Source organism: Notamacropus eugenii, chromosome 1 (genome assembly GCF_028372415.1).
Source record: "Notamacropus eugenii isolate mMacEug1 chromosome 1, mMacEug1.pri_v2, whole genome shotgun sequence".
NCBI classification, from domain to species: domain Eukaryota; kingdom Metazoa; phylum Chordata; class Mammalia; order Diprotodontia; family Macropodidae; genus Notamacropus; species Notamacropus eugenii.
This window is the reverse complement of record NC_092872.1, coordinates 382,397,419-382,410,580: the sequence shown is the minus strand read 5'-3', so window position 1 is coordinate 382,410,580 and position 13,162 is coordinate 382,397,419. Positions and strand designations below refer to the sequence as shown.

At 38.5% G+C, this 13,162-nt stretch overlaps 1 pseudogene; it reads right to left on the bottom strand.

The window, feature by feature from the left end:
* Positions 1 to 5,292: 5,292 nt before the first annotated feature.
* LOC140517793 (large ribosomal subunit protein uL24 pseudogene) overlaps positions 5,293 to 13,162 on the bottom strand; it is a 116,535-nt pseudogene continuing 108,665 nt past the window's right edge.

Sequence of the window (13,162 nt, the reverse complement as noted above, 5' to 3'; positions counted from 1 at the left end):
CGAGTGTGCCTAATTCCCTCATTCCATCCAACAGCTGCCATTTTCCATTTTTGTCAACTTTCACAGTCAGATGGGTATTTACAGCAGAACCTCAGAGTGGCTTTAATGTACATTTCTCTTTATTAGTAACTTGGACCTTCTCCTCCTTTTCATTGTTCCAATGAGATCTGTATTCTATTGCTAAGAAACTTCTCTTCATCTTCTGCATCTTTACATTAACTGAACTGTGGCTTTTCCTTGGGTATTCCATATCTTTGAGAGTTTCTACTTCAGTGGTAATCAGTCCTCTATCTAATCAGTCAGCATCCCCCTTGGGACCTTTGTTCTGATACCAACACTGAAAAGTGTATCCTTTGATTTTCATTCTATCAGTTTTCATCATCCTTTCATAATCTTCGCAGCTATTAGCCGTTATCCTCCTGGATACCCTCCTCACCTCCCATTTCTTTGCCAAATAGTCTTCTGCCCCAATTCCTAGTTTGTCATAATCCTTTGAGACCAGTAATTTTTCCAATGACTCTTCTAATAATTTCTTTCATTTCTTTGAGCCTCTCAGTGTCTATGGCTTCTTTACCATCCTACTTCAGCACCAGGGTGGCCAATCCTTAGCATTCATAATCCCTTGAAGCTACTTCATGTTCAAGATCTTAAATTCTGAAGTTTCCTTCTCCTGCTATAATCTCTTGTATTTCTGTCTCTTCTTCTTCCTCCTCTTTTCATACCTGTTCTTCACCCTCATCATGACTTCTAATCCTTTCAGCTCCTTATTCTTCCAGTTTGCTAACTATTCTGGTGGCACTTTCTATCATGAGTAGAAAGGCTATGAAGTTGTTATAACCAGCCATTTTATGAATGCCTTCCTCACTCTTAAGTCCACTGCTCTTTTGACTTCTCTCTACCTCTTATGTCTGAATTCCTACCATCTGCTTTTTATGTTCTTAATCCCAAGAAGTATACTCTACTGGAGAAAGACCCTAAAATATGCTGATTAAATTCACTACAACGATATGCTATAGAAACTCAATTAGGCCCTGCCTATTGTATAAGAATCCATATTCATCTTTTGCTGAATTTTGTGATTCCCACAATGGCTATCTTTTTTGCCCCATCTCCCTTAACCCCATTACTTTTAGTAAATAATTACTTTTTTTAAAAGTAAATTACTTTTAGTAAATAATTGCTTTTTTTCTCCTTCAAAATTTGAAGGCAATTTAATATAACCTCAACTTTTCTCAACTCTTCCAAAACTTTTAATGTCCTTGTGCATTCTTTTCTCACATTCTCACAGAATCACAGAATTTGAGTTATATGGGACTTCAGCAATCATCTAGAGCACCTCATGTGCAAAAGGAATCCTTGCTACAATATATCTGCAAGTGGTTATTGAACTTAAAGACTTCCAAGAAAAGGAAGGACCCACCATCTCTCAGAACAGCTCACTCCACTTGTGGCCAGCCCAAAATTTTAAGAATATATTTATATATATGTATGCATGTACATACACATACATACATACATATATACGTATGTACATATATACGTATATATGTATGTATATATGTATATGTATGTATTTCTTGATATCAATTACAAATTTACTTCCTTGTAGCTTCCACTCATTGTTCCTGATTCTGCCCCCATGAGGCTATATAGAACAAACCTGTTTCTTCGTTCACATGACAATCCTTTAAATACTTGAAAAAAGGTATCATGTTCCTTCTGGATTTTCTCTTCAGTGGTCTAAATATTCTCATTGTGAGAAGATGAGGCGATTCTCCTCGACAAAGCATCTCCCCCAAATCTCTTCAACCCATCCCTTGTTACCTGTTCCATAATCTTTCTCCTTCAATCATTTCTTCCCACATAATTGTCAGTCTTTTCTCACTATTGAATCCTTATCTTTTGCCTACAAATATGCTCAGGTCTCCCATGACTGACTGATCTTAGACACTTTCAGGGTTCCACATTATCTCTTGAATAAAATATGGACTTTCCCAATCTTGGCTTTCAAGGCCTTCCACAACCAGATCCAATCTCTCTTCTCAGAATTATCTGATACTACTCCTTTCCCTTTACCCTGTTCCCCTTATTCTAGCCCAACTAGAATACTTACCATCTCTCATTCTTGTCCTCCATTGTTTTTCTCATATCATATCTCCATTCCTTAAATGAAATCTGCTTGGCTTCTCTTTCTAACCTAATTCAGGTTCAAACTATTTCGTGAAAGTTTTCCCATTCTCTCTATCCCAAGTCAAAGCAATTGCTTCCTCCTTTTACTTCTAATGAATTGCAGTGACCTATTCTTTGGTGTATTATTTTCTACTTTGTATCACAATTATTTATATATGTATTTTTTTCTTATTAGATTATAAGTTCTTTGAGAGCAGTATGTGTGTTGTATCACTTTTTTTATACGCCAGTAGTGTCTCACATAATACATGGTACTTGATGGTACTTAAATATTTGTTAATATTGAAATGATTTATCCAGAACCAGACCTCAATACTTTTCCTTCTAAATCCTCCAACTCCACCATATTCAATTCAAAGTCATAATGTACATTTAGGTTCTTATTATAGGGCATATATCCATGTCTTGGATTTGCATTATTCATAGTATTCATTAGAATAGATTTTTATTGATTTTTTTGTATTTAATATCATCTACATTTTTCCTGTATCTTTTGCCATTCCATCCCTCCTCCCCCACCATTTCCAGGAAGAGGAGAAATCAATTAAGCAAAACTAATCAACACAATGAATAAAATCTGATGTTATATGCAATGATGCAGACCTATGGACCCTCTTTACTTCTTCAAAGGAGTGGAGAGAAGTATCTTCTCATAGCCCTTCTTTGGAGTCATTTGGTGTTTATAGTTTTATAAAATTCAATTTCAACTTCTTTGTTATTGTTCTTCTATCCATTTACATTATTACAGTCACTTGTCTACATTATTTTTGTGGTTCTGCTTACTTCACATTGCATCAGTTCGTATAAGTCTTTTCAGGCTTCTCTCTATTCATAATGCTTGTCATTTCTTACAGGGCAGTAATATTCCTACATTCATGTACCACGATTTACTTAGTCATTCCCCATCTGATTTGTTTCTACTTTGTTTCCAATTTTTTGCTACCACAAACAGTACCGCTATAAATATTTTGTTGTATACATAGAGCCTTTCTTTTTATTAATGAGCTCCTTGGAGTATTTATCTAACAGTGGAATCTCTAGGTCAAAGGGATTGGATGTTTTAACCACTTAATTTGTATAATATCAAATTGTTTTCCCGAATGGTTGTACTAATTCATAGTTCCATCAATAATAACTTAATGTGCTTGTCTTACCACAACATCTCCTTAATTGGCCTATTTACTGCAGATATTTTCAGTATTATTTATATTTGGTATATTTAATTAGGGAATGCAATTATTTTAAAATTTTTCTTTTTTTATTATGAATTTGACAAGTAGTAAACACTAACCTTTTCATATACAAAGAACAGAAAAGAGAATTGTATATGAAAACACAAATCTCTATTATATAAAGTCTATTTTTAAAAGGCATATGCTAAATTTATCATGGTAGTACCAGTTCTGCCCTGCATATCTAGATTCTCCATATCCTCTTTTCAATTTCTTCCTGTTTTTTTCTGTATATTTTAAAAAATTTTAATTGTTCCTCTTTCTTTTTATTTTCTTTTATTTGTAGCAACATATAATATCACTACCCATACTCTTTATTCCTACTTTGTTTTAATATTTCTTGTTTTTATGGAATCATTGAGTTGTATTTGTTACCTTCTGGTCTTTAAGGGAATCTGTTACATGGTATGGTTTGCCCCTTTCTGATTTAAACCATTTATTCTCTTTCCAGTTTTTTCCCCCTCAAAAATTTTAATTTCACTTTTTAATCTCATGTTTCATGTCTTCTAGCCATTCTTGGTCATTGAGACCAAGTTCTTGTGGAATTACTCTTTCCTAAGTTCATCTCTTATGCTTCCCCTAACCCATAGTATTTCTTCATTGTTATTTTCTTTTGTTTCTTCATATATCCAGGTTCAATTCCTGGATTCAGACTTTATGCTAGAGTCAGGCTCTGCTCTCCCCTCTTCTCTTTCTTAAATAGGCCTTTATTCATCCCTTCTTTTCTGTAGTTTGGATGTTGTTGGTATTACAGTTCAGGATGGGGGGACTGGGACCAGGCTCAATGCCTTGCTATAGTCTCTGATTTCTGCTTCCTTTCCTGGTAGTCCAATGCAGGTATTGACCTTTTCTCTTTTTAGTCTCCTTATCCTTTGATGAGATCTCTACTGGAAGTTGATTCTGTTCACTGCTGTGGCCCTGACAGGCCCTGGTTGGATATTAGAGCTCACAGTGGTCTCAGGTCTCTTGCAAAGCCCCTAGGCACCTGTGTTCTGTGGTTGAAATGGTCTTTTTTCCTGCTATGTCTCTGAGTGTTTTGAGACACACATTGCAGTCTCCCTGAGTAGTGACTTATGGAAGCTGGCTCTATTCTCCATGTTCCTCTAACAGGCCAGGGCTGAGATCCCATTGGCTTTAGGCCCTGATTACCAAAATTCATGCTGGCTTCTGCTTGCCTTGGTACATTTTTGCTCAGACGGCCCACAGGCTTCTAAACCTACGAGATAAAGACCTACTCACCCACATATACTACAGCAAATATGGATTATGACTTTTCATGTCACTATCCTTACCAGAAGTATGCAATAATTTGAAAAATGATACCAGGATAGATGAAAGCACAGAGTACCTTATCTAAACAGCAGATAAATTCCTTGACATAGCTATGAGGGAGAAAGACAGAGGTCCCCTGCTCTTGAAAATTTCCTCAAAATGCATTTGAGCATGGAAGAGAACAATAGTTTTTGAAGTGTTGTCTGGGAATCCCCAGGATTCCCTGAGGTCCTTTCAGGGAGTTTGTGAGGTATAAACTATTTTTATAATAGTACTAAGAAATTTTAATTTTGAACATGGTAAATATTGATGGATAAATAAGAGATCTTTGGGGAGTACTCAATAATTTTTAGGTGTATAGTGGGGTCCCAAGGCCAAAAAGTTTGATAATCATGGGCATATAACAAAGCAGGAGAGTTTTCAAATCATTTTCCTTGCAATTCTTCTCAATTAGATATGGCAGGAATTATAGTCTTTGTTTCCCAAATGAGGAGACTAAAAGGATGAGGGCATGACTTACTCAAACTAACAGAACAAGTAAGTGTTGGATCTGGAACATAAAAATAGGTCTTTTACTTCTCAGTCTAATGACTTTTTTTCATTCTAGAAATTTAATTACAGCCATGTAATTTTTATCTTGCATTTTCTCATTCGTTTCTTCCTTATATTTTCTCTTTTCCTTTCCTACTTGGTGAGATTTGGCTTTTCACTCAAGGATCTTTTTGTGATCTTTGTCCAACTTTTGCCTTGTGATAACCACCTTGGTGGGATGAATGCCCACGTGAACAGTTGTACCATTAGCCTTCTTCAGTTGCACACACTCAATGTAGATCACATATTTGTTTTTGTAAACCTGGCCTACCTTGCCAATTTGCTGTCTTTTGTAGTATCCTTAAACAACCTGGATTTCATCATCTTTTCAAATGGTCATGGAGTGGACATTGTACTTTTGCCTCAGCTCCTTAGAAGGAGGAGAAGACATAATTTTCCTTCATATGTGGAAAGGATCATTGAAATAGTTCTTGTTTTGGTCAGTGGTCACAAAGGGACTGAACCTTATTTTGACCTTAGAGCTACCATGGAAGAGAAGTCTAATGACTTCTTCACTACACCAGAGATGCCAAACATCCAGCTTGCATTATCCTGTAACATTGCCAAGTATGGCCCACACTAGATTAAAATATAATTGGGAAATATTTAGCAAAATTAATTTTAAAAAATAAATACAAGTAATATTACATTTTAATACTAAGTCAATACACAGTCCATAGAGCCCCTTATGTATGATTAAGGGGACCCCTGTTCTATTATAGTTACATTTTACTGCACAATGCTACTGGGGCCCTAAGGATGTAAGAAGGCCAGTCTAGAAATGTGCTGTTTAAGACAACTCTGGTGATAATGGGAGTACAGATGAGAAGAAGCATACACAAAGAGTAAGAAACATAAATACTGCTCATCTAAAAATCATTTCTCAGGATGTAAGAAAGCTCTGCAGGAGGTTCCAGCTCAATTCTGCCAGGCCCATAGCTCTTGTCTGGCAGCTTTGGAACTCAAAGGCCTAAGTAGGTTACGTTCTCATTTCCAGGGTCATATGACCACAGACAAGTTACTTCCTGTTTTTGATCCTGATTCCTTTTGATTCTTCATTGTGGAATGGCGATGACCTTGGCTTTCTAAAGGCTAGGATGACGGACCAGAAGCTCTTGGAGGTTTTTGTGGTGTTATTGAATGAGTGCCAAATTTGGAGGCATGGGAACTAAATTAAAATACTGTATCTACCATTTACTGTTTGTGTGTACTAGGACAAGTCACTTATTTTCTTTAGGCCTTGTTCCCAGCTATAAAAAGAGAGGGGACTAGGCAAGCTCTGTTGTTCATTCGTTTCCTGTCTGTATCTTTGTGACCCCATTTGAGGTTTACTTGGAAAAGACACTGGAGTGCTTTGCCATTTTCTTCTTCAACTCATTTTACAGATAAGGAACCAAGGCAAACAGGGTTAAGTGACTTGCCCAGGGTCACATAGCTAATAAGTGTCTAAGGTTGGATTTAAACTTAGGAGATGAGCCTTCCTAACTCCAGCCCTACTACTCTATACACTGAGCCACCTAGTTGCCCAATTTCTAGTTTTCCATCAATTCTAGCTGCTTCTTGGTTTATTGTTTACAATCTATCCTATGATCCTAAATAATAGTCTCAGAACTGGATTTTTCTTCTGATTTTCAAGGAATAGACTAGTTAAGTATGGAGAGAGGCTCATTAACTATAGGTGGACACATTTTTAAAGCCACAATAACCCTTTCTTCAAATTTATTTATTTTTAGTTTTCAACATTCATTTCCACAAGATTTTGAGTTCCAAATTTTCTCCCCATCTCTCCCCTCCCCCACCACCAAAGACCATGCATTCTGATTACCCCCTTCCTCCAATCTGTCCTCTATTCTATCACATCGCTCCCTTCCTTTATCCCCATTTTCTCTCTTTTCTTGTAGGGCAAGATAGATTTCTATGCCCCATTACCTGTATTTCTTATTTCCCAGTTGCATGCAAAAACAACTCTCAACATTCAGTCTTACAACTTTGAGCTCCAACTTCTCTCCCTTCCTCCCTCCACACCCATCCCTACTGAGAAGGCAAGCAATTCAATATAGGCTATATATGTGTAGTTTTGCTAAAGACTTCCATAATAGTCACATTGTGAAAGATTAACTATATTTCACTCCATTCTATCCTGCCCTCTATTTATTCTGTTCTCTCTTATACCTTGTCCCTCCCCTAAAGAGCCACAATAACTCTTAAATGTTGACTACTGAGGGACTGGTTATCTGCATCCTTGATGAGAGTTGCCACATTGATGAGATCACAGATCTTTGAAATTCTGAAGAAGTGACTTACCTGACAGGGCAATGGTGAGATGAAATGGGATTACAAAGCTCTTCTATATGTCCACTCATCTGCCTTGTTACTGATCCAGGAATCCTGCATCTCTCTAAGCTTTGCTTGTACTTTGCTTTTGATGGAATTAAATGCTGCCTTCTTAGAGGTGGATGAACTATCTTGCTGGTATATATCCTGTGGAGTTCTTGTTTTTTGTTTAGCAGCTTCTAAATTTCCCCATCATTTTCATCAAAACAATCTTAGTGTTTGTGAGTGTTCTGACCCAGATGGGCAAATGCAGTGCTGCACACCAAATCTCTGAAAGCTGTCCACTCTTTATCTGCTCCACTGTTTCCAACTATATGTTGGCTCAACTTTCCCTCCAAGTTAGCAAACAAATTCAGTTTTATGCTGATAGTAACAATCCAAAGCACTTTTATGATTCCCTGAAAGCTATTTGTGGACCAAAAATCTATGGTGCATCACAACTACTCAGTGCTGATGGAGCCACGTTGATTAGTGACTAAGAACATGATCCTAGAGAGATGGGCTGAATACTTTCATAGTGTTCTCAATAGACCATCACCAATCAATGCTGAGGCCATTGACTGTTTACCTCAGGTTGAAGTCAATCCCTCCTTAGCTGAACTTCCAAGTGAAGAAGAGGTTTTGAGGGCCATTAGGCTCCTTTCATGTGGCAAAGCACCTGCTGCTGATTCTATTCCAGCTGAGATTTACAAGGTAGAGAGACCATTGCTCTTACAAAAGCTGACTGAAATTTTCCGGGTTATATGGCAAGAGAAGGTTATCTTCCAGGAGTTCAAGAATGCCTCCATTGTCCATCTTTATAAAGGTAAAGGGAATAGATTGTCTTGTGACAATCACAGGGGTATCTCTCTCAATCATTCCTGGCAAAGTTCTTGCTAGATCTTCCTTAATAGGCTGATTCTTCACCTGGAAGATGGTCATATACCTGAGAGCCAGTGTGGCTTCAGAAAGGGCCTGGGGGCAGTCAATATGGTATTTGCTGCCCAACAACTCCAGGAGAAATGCCAGGAGCAGAACAGAGGTCTGTACACAATGCTTGTATATCTGACCAAGGCCTTTGACACTGTTAGTCATGAGGACTTGTGGAAAATTATGTCAAAATTTGGTTGCCCAGAGAAGTTCATCAATATTGTATGTCAATTTCATGATGGCATGTTTGCCTGCGTTCTGGATAGTGGACAATGCTCTCGTGCCTTTCCGGTCACCAATGGAGTGAAACAGGACTGTGTGCTTGCTTCCATGCTTTTTAGCATGATGTTTTCAGACGTTGTCAAATACTTTCAATGAGGATGAAAATGGCATCAAAGTCAAGTACTGTACTGATGGCAAGCTCTTCAATTTGAAAAGACTACAAGCCAGGACCAAAGTGGAGTGAGTGTTGGTACGTGATTTTCTGTTTGCATATGACTGTGTACTCAATGCAGCCTCTGAAACTGAGATGCAACAAAAGTATGGATCAATTCTCTACTGCCTGTGCTAATTTTGCCTAAATAATTAACACCAAGAAAACACAGGTGCTCCATCAGCCACCATCACACCATCCATATGTGGAACCATCGGTTACAACAAATGGAGAAGTTTTGAATGCTGTGGATAAGTTCACTTACCTTGGTAGTTTACCTTCCAGGGATGTACACATTGAAAATGAGGCTGATGCACGTGTTGCCAGAGCTAGCTCAGTGTTTGGGAGGTTCTGAAGAAAAGTTTGGGAGAGGAGAGGTATTAGACTGACTACCAAGCTGAAGATCTACAGAGCCGTTGTGCTGATCTCATTGTAGGATGACAGTGAAACATGGAAAGTCTACCAGTGCCATACTAGGAAACTGAATTGCTTCCATTTGAACTATCTTAGGAAGATTCTGAGGATAACCTGCCAGGATAAGGTACCAGACACTGAAGTCCTTGCTAGAGCTGAACTGCCAAGCATTCAAACTATATTTCAGAGAAAGCAACTCTGATGGGCTGGCCATGTTGTTCGAATGCAAAATGTATGCTTGCCAAAAAAATTATTTTATGGAAAACTCACGTGGGGCAGGTGATCACATGGTGGTCAGAAGAAGCGGTACAAAGACACTCTCAAGGTCTCTTTCAAGAACTTTGAATTTGACTGTGAGGCCTGGGAGACATTGGCACTGGACCATTCAGCATGGCATGCCCACATTAGAAAGGGTGCTGTGCTCTATGAGCAAAGCAGAATTGAGACAACACAAAGCAAATGTAGGATGTGCAAGTTTGGAGTATCCATCTCAAATATTTACATGGACTATCTGTGCTCAACCTATGGTAGAGCATTCTGAGCTCATATTGGTCTGATCAGCCACAGTCAGACACGATGAAATTTCACTTTATCACAGTGATGCCATTTTGGTCCTCTTTGAGAACGAAGGACAACAACCAACCAACCAACATGTCCACTCTAAAGCAAAATACTTTAATAGTCTACTAGATTGTATCAACCTAACCTAATCTAATCTCCCTCAAAAAGGAGGGAAGCTTCCAAACTATCTTCTATTTTAATCATATCTCATCTGAAGTATTGTGGCCAGTTCTGAGTATTGTGACCAATTTAGAGTATCACAATTAGGAAGGACATTGACTAGTTAAATTGCATTTATTAATTGCCTCCTATGTGCCAGACACTGAGCTAAATGCAGGGAATAAAAAAACAAGAAAACAAGATGGTCCCTTCTGTCAAGAAGTTTACATTCCAATAGGTGAAGACAAAACACAAAAGAGAACATAGGTCCCAGGCAAGTCCCTGTAAAGCTTCCTATCGTCTTTTGACACAACTTGATCTCTCCAGGGATATGCTGGCAAATGTTTAATAAGTGGCTCTCTGAAAAAAAAAATGTACACATGGCACACTTTTATTTGACCTGCATTGTTAACATTTTCTCCTTCACTTTCTTAGTTCTAGGCAATCACAACAAACTAAACTCCAATTTGTAGCATTTGCTGATTTCTGAGAGGTTGTTTACACTGAAAATTTCACAACCCTCTTGAGTTGATTCAAGCTGGCTCCAGTTTATCCCTGGATCTCTCTCCTCTTCTTCTTTTCCTTATTGTGTGTTTGTAAGGTTTTTCTTTGATGGTTAGGGGCTGGATGGGGAGGAGAACAATGACCAGAATCAGTTTATCCCCCATTGTCTTGGGAGAAGGGGAAGGAAGATAAGGCACTGGAGCATTTTCTACCATTGACCTCTTTCTTCAAGGATAGAACAGCCTATCATCATGTCTGCACAGAAAGCTGAGGCCACCACCATCTTTACTTCCTGATTAGGCTTTTGGAGAGTGAGCGGTCAGAGATGGACCTCTGAAATATCCTAGAGCTTAAAAAGCTATTTCAAGTCAAGTCAAATCAACTCAATAAGCATTTATTAAATACTACTATGTGTCAGGCACTATGCCAAGTACAAAGAAATGAGATAGTGCTCTCCCTAAAGGAGATTCTACTTGGTTGATGATCATTAAAGGAAATAAAAACCAGCTGATATTTCTATTTGTACTTTGAAGCTCATAAAGTGAACTTTCTCCCATCAACCTTGTTAGGTGGGCAGTTCAATTATTATTATTATTATTAATTATTATTATCATCTTACATATGAGGAAACTGAGGTTCAATGAGGAGAAGTGACTTTCCTGAATTGACATATCTTGGAAGTGACTAAGGTAGGATTAGAACTCATCTCTTCTGATTCTAAATTCATCACTTTCTATTACACCCCAGTTGCCTTTGTTTAGATATTGTTATAATTGCTACATCTGTTTTATGTGTTTTAATTGACCATTTCCCACTGTGCACTTGTCCCAGCAAAGAGATTGAGTGAGAAGAGTTCATTCTAATAAATTCTTTCGCTAACTGAAATGTGTGAATGAGATGCTCAGAAGGACAGACAGTCCCTCAGGTGCTTTTGGCCAGAATTTCTTAATTAGTTCATTTTGAGATGTGTCATACTTGGAACATAATTGGTGTCTGAGGAAAGTAAGGCAGTGAGAAAGGAGGAGGAGGGTTTACACCTAAGGCTTTCATAGGAACATCAGTTCCCATCTGACTAAGATTCCTCAGAATGCTGAGAGCCAGTTTTTCTACTCTTGAAGGAGGAGATCTGGAGGAGACAGTACAAAAGGACAAAACCAGCATTGAGGAAACGCCTGCCATCTGGCTGTGGAGATAGCAACTCATCTCTCTACATCTCAGCAAGGTAAGTGAATGTTTCTTCTTTTCTCTTGGTTTTTGCTGCCACTGACTGGAAACTCTTGACCCTAGACAGGGGAAGTAGGTATGAAAATAGAAGTAGAGGAGGGTAAGAGCATGTCTCCAGTGACCAAGACACAGAAGAAAGTTCTGTCATTTAAAAAATGGTTCCATCTAATTGGTTTAAGAACTTCACCCTGAGTTAAGAAACTCCCTAGAATGTAAGGAAATTACAAAAAGTAGGCTTTAACCTGTATCCATACCTAAATCCTTCTTTTCCCTTACCCCATCTCAGAGCAAAATTTGGAGAAAAATTACTCACTTCTGTTACTTTGATCTTCAAGAGGTTCTGTACCTTCCTGTTTCCAGTCTCTTATCATTTCTTTTGCTGCAGATGGTGATCAGAATCCTTCTTTTCCTTTGAGGAAGGGAATTGCCAATGCTTTCCTTTTTCGATTGGGTGAGAACATCCCAACTCTGGTAGGTAGTAGTGCCCCTTCAAAAAGACAACCAACTACAATGGGAGTAGTGTCCTTTATCCATCTTCTGCTCCTGTCCCATCACTTTCAGCCTTCTCTACCAACCAAGAGGCAACTAAAATTCAACAATGTCCTTTAAATCGTCTGACTGTATTCCTTGAATGGAAGAAAGGAGGCTGTAGTTTTGGGAAATGTGTGGTAGAAGATGCTATTAGTTGATAAAAAGTCTCAGCTGAGGCCCAGACTCCTTCAACCTGCATTTTGCCCAAGCAGAGTCATGCAGAGCCATAGCTTTTCAAAGACAGAAGAGACTTTAGTACATTGTACATCAGAGTTGGAAGGTTCTTGGGAAACCAACTAGTCAAATATTTCCTCTATGTCATTGTTGGGAAAATAGGCCCAGAGATGGTAAATGCCTTTCCCAGAGTCATAAGGACATTACAAAAAGGTCATGAAGAATGGTTCCCCTACTCTAAGAGGACTGGCTAGAGAATACTATGATGCCCTCCTTCAGCTGTACAATTAATTTGAAAGCTTTCTAATGCCGATCTGCCTCCCTGTCTCTCTCTTAGCTACAGAATCAGTCATCTTCTTGGAGTGCCTTGAAGCTCATAGGAGGGTTGAATGAGGGGCAAAATTGCTGGAGACCCACTACACTGGACCATACAGGCTGATGTGGTTTTAGGTGGATTCATTCATGGAACTTGAGGAACTGGTGGCCACAATGGTGTGTGTCCAAAGGTCCTTGTTCCCAATACCCTGTACTGGGCTCTCTTTCAAGCAGGTCTCTATCAGCAGACAACGGGAATCTCAAGCAAGATGTTTTGAAATGTGAGTTTTGAGGGCACCCATTTTTGTCAGATTCTTAA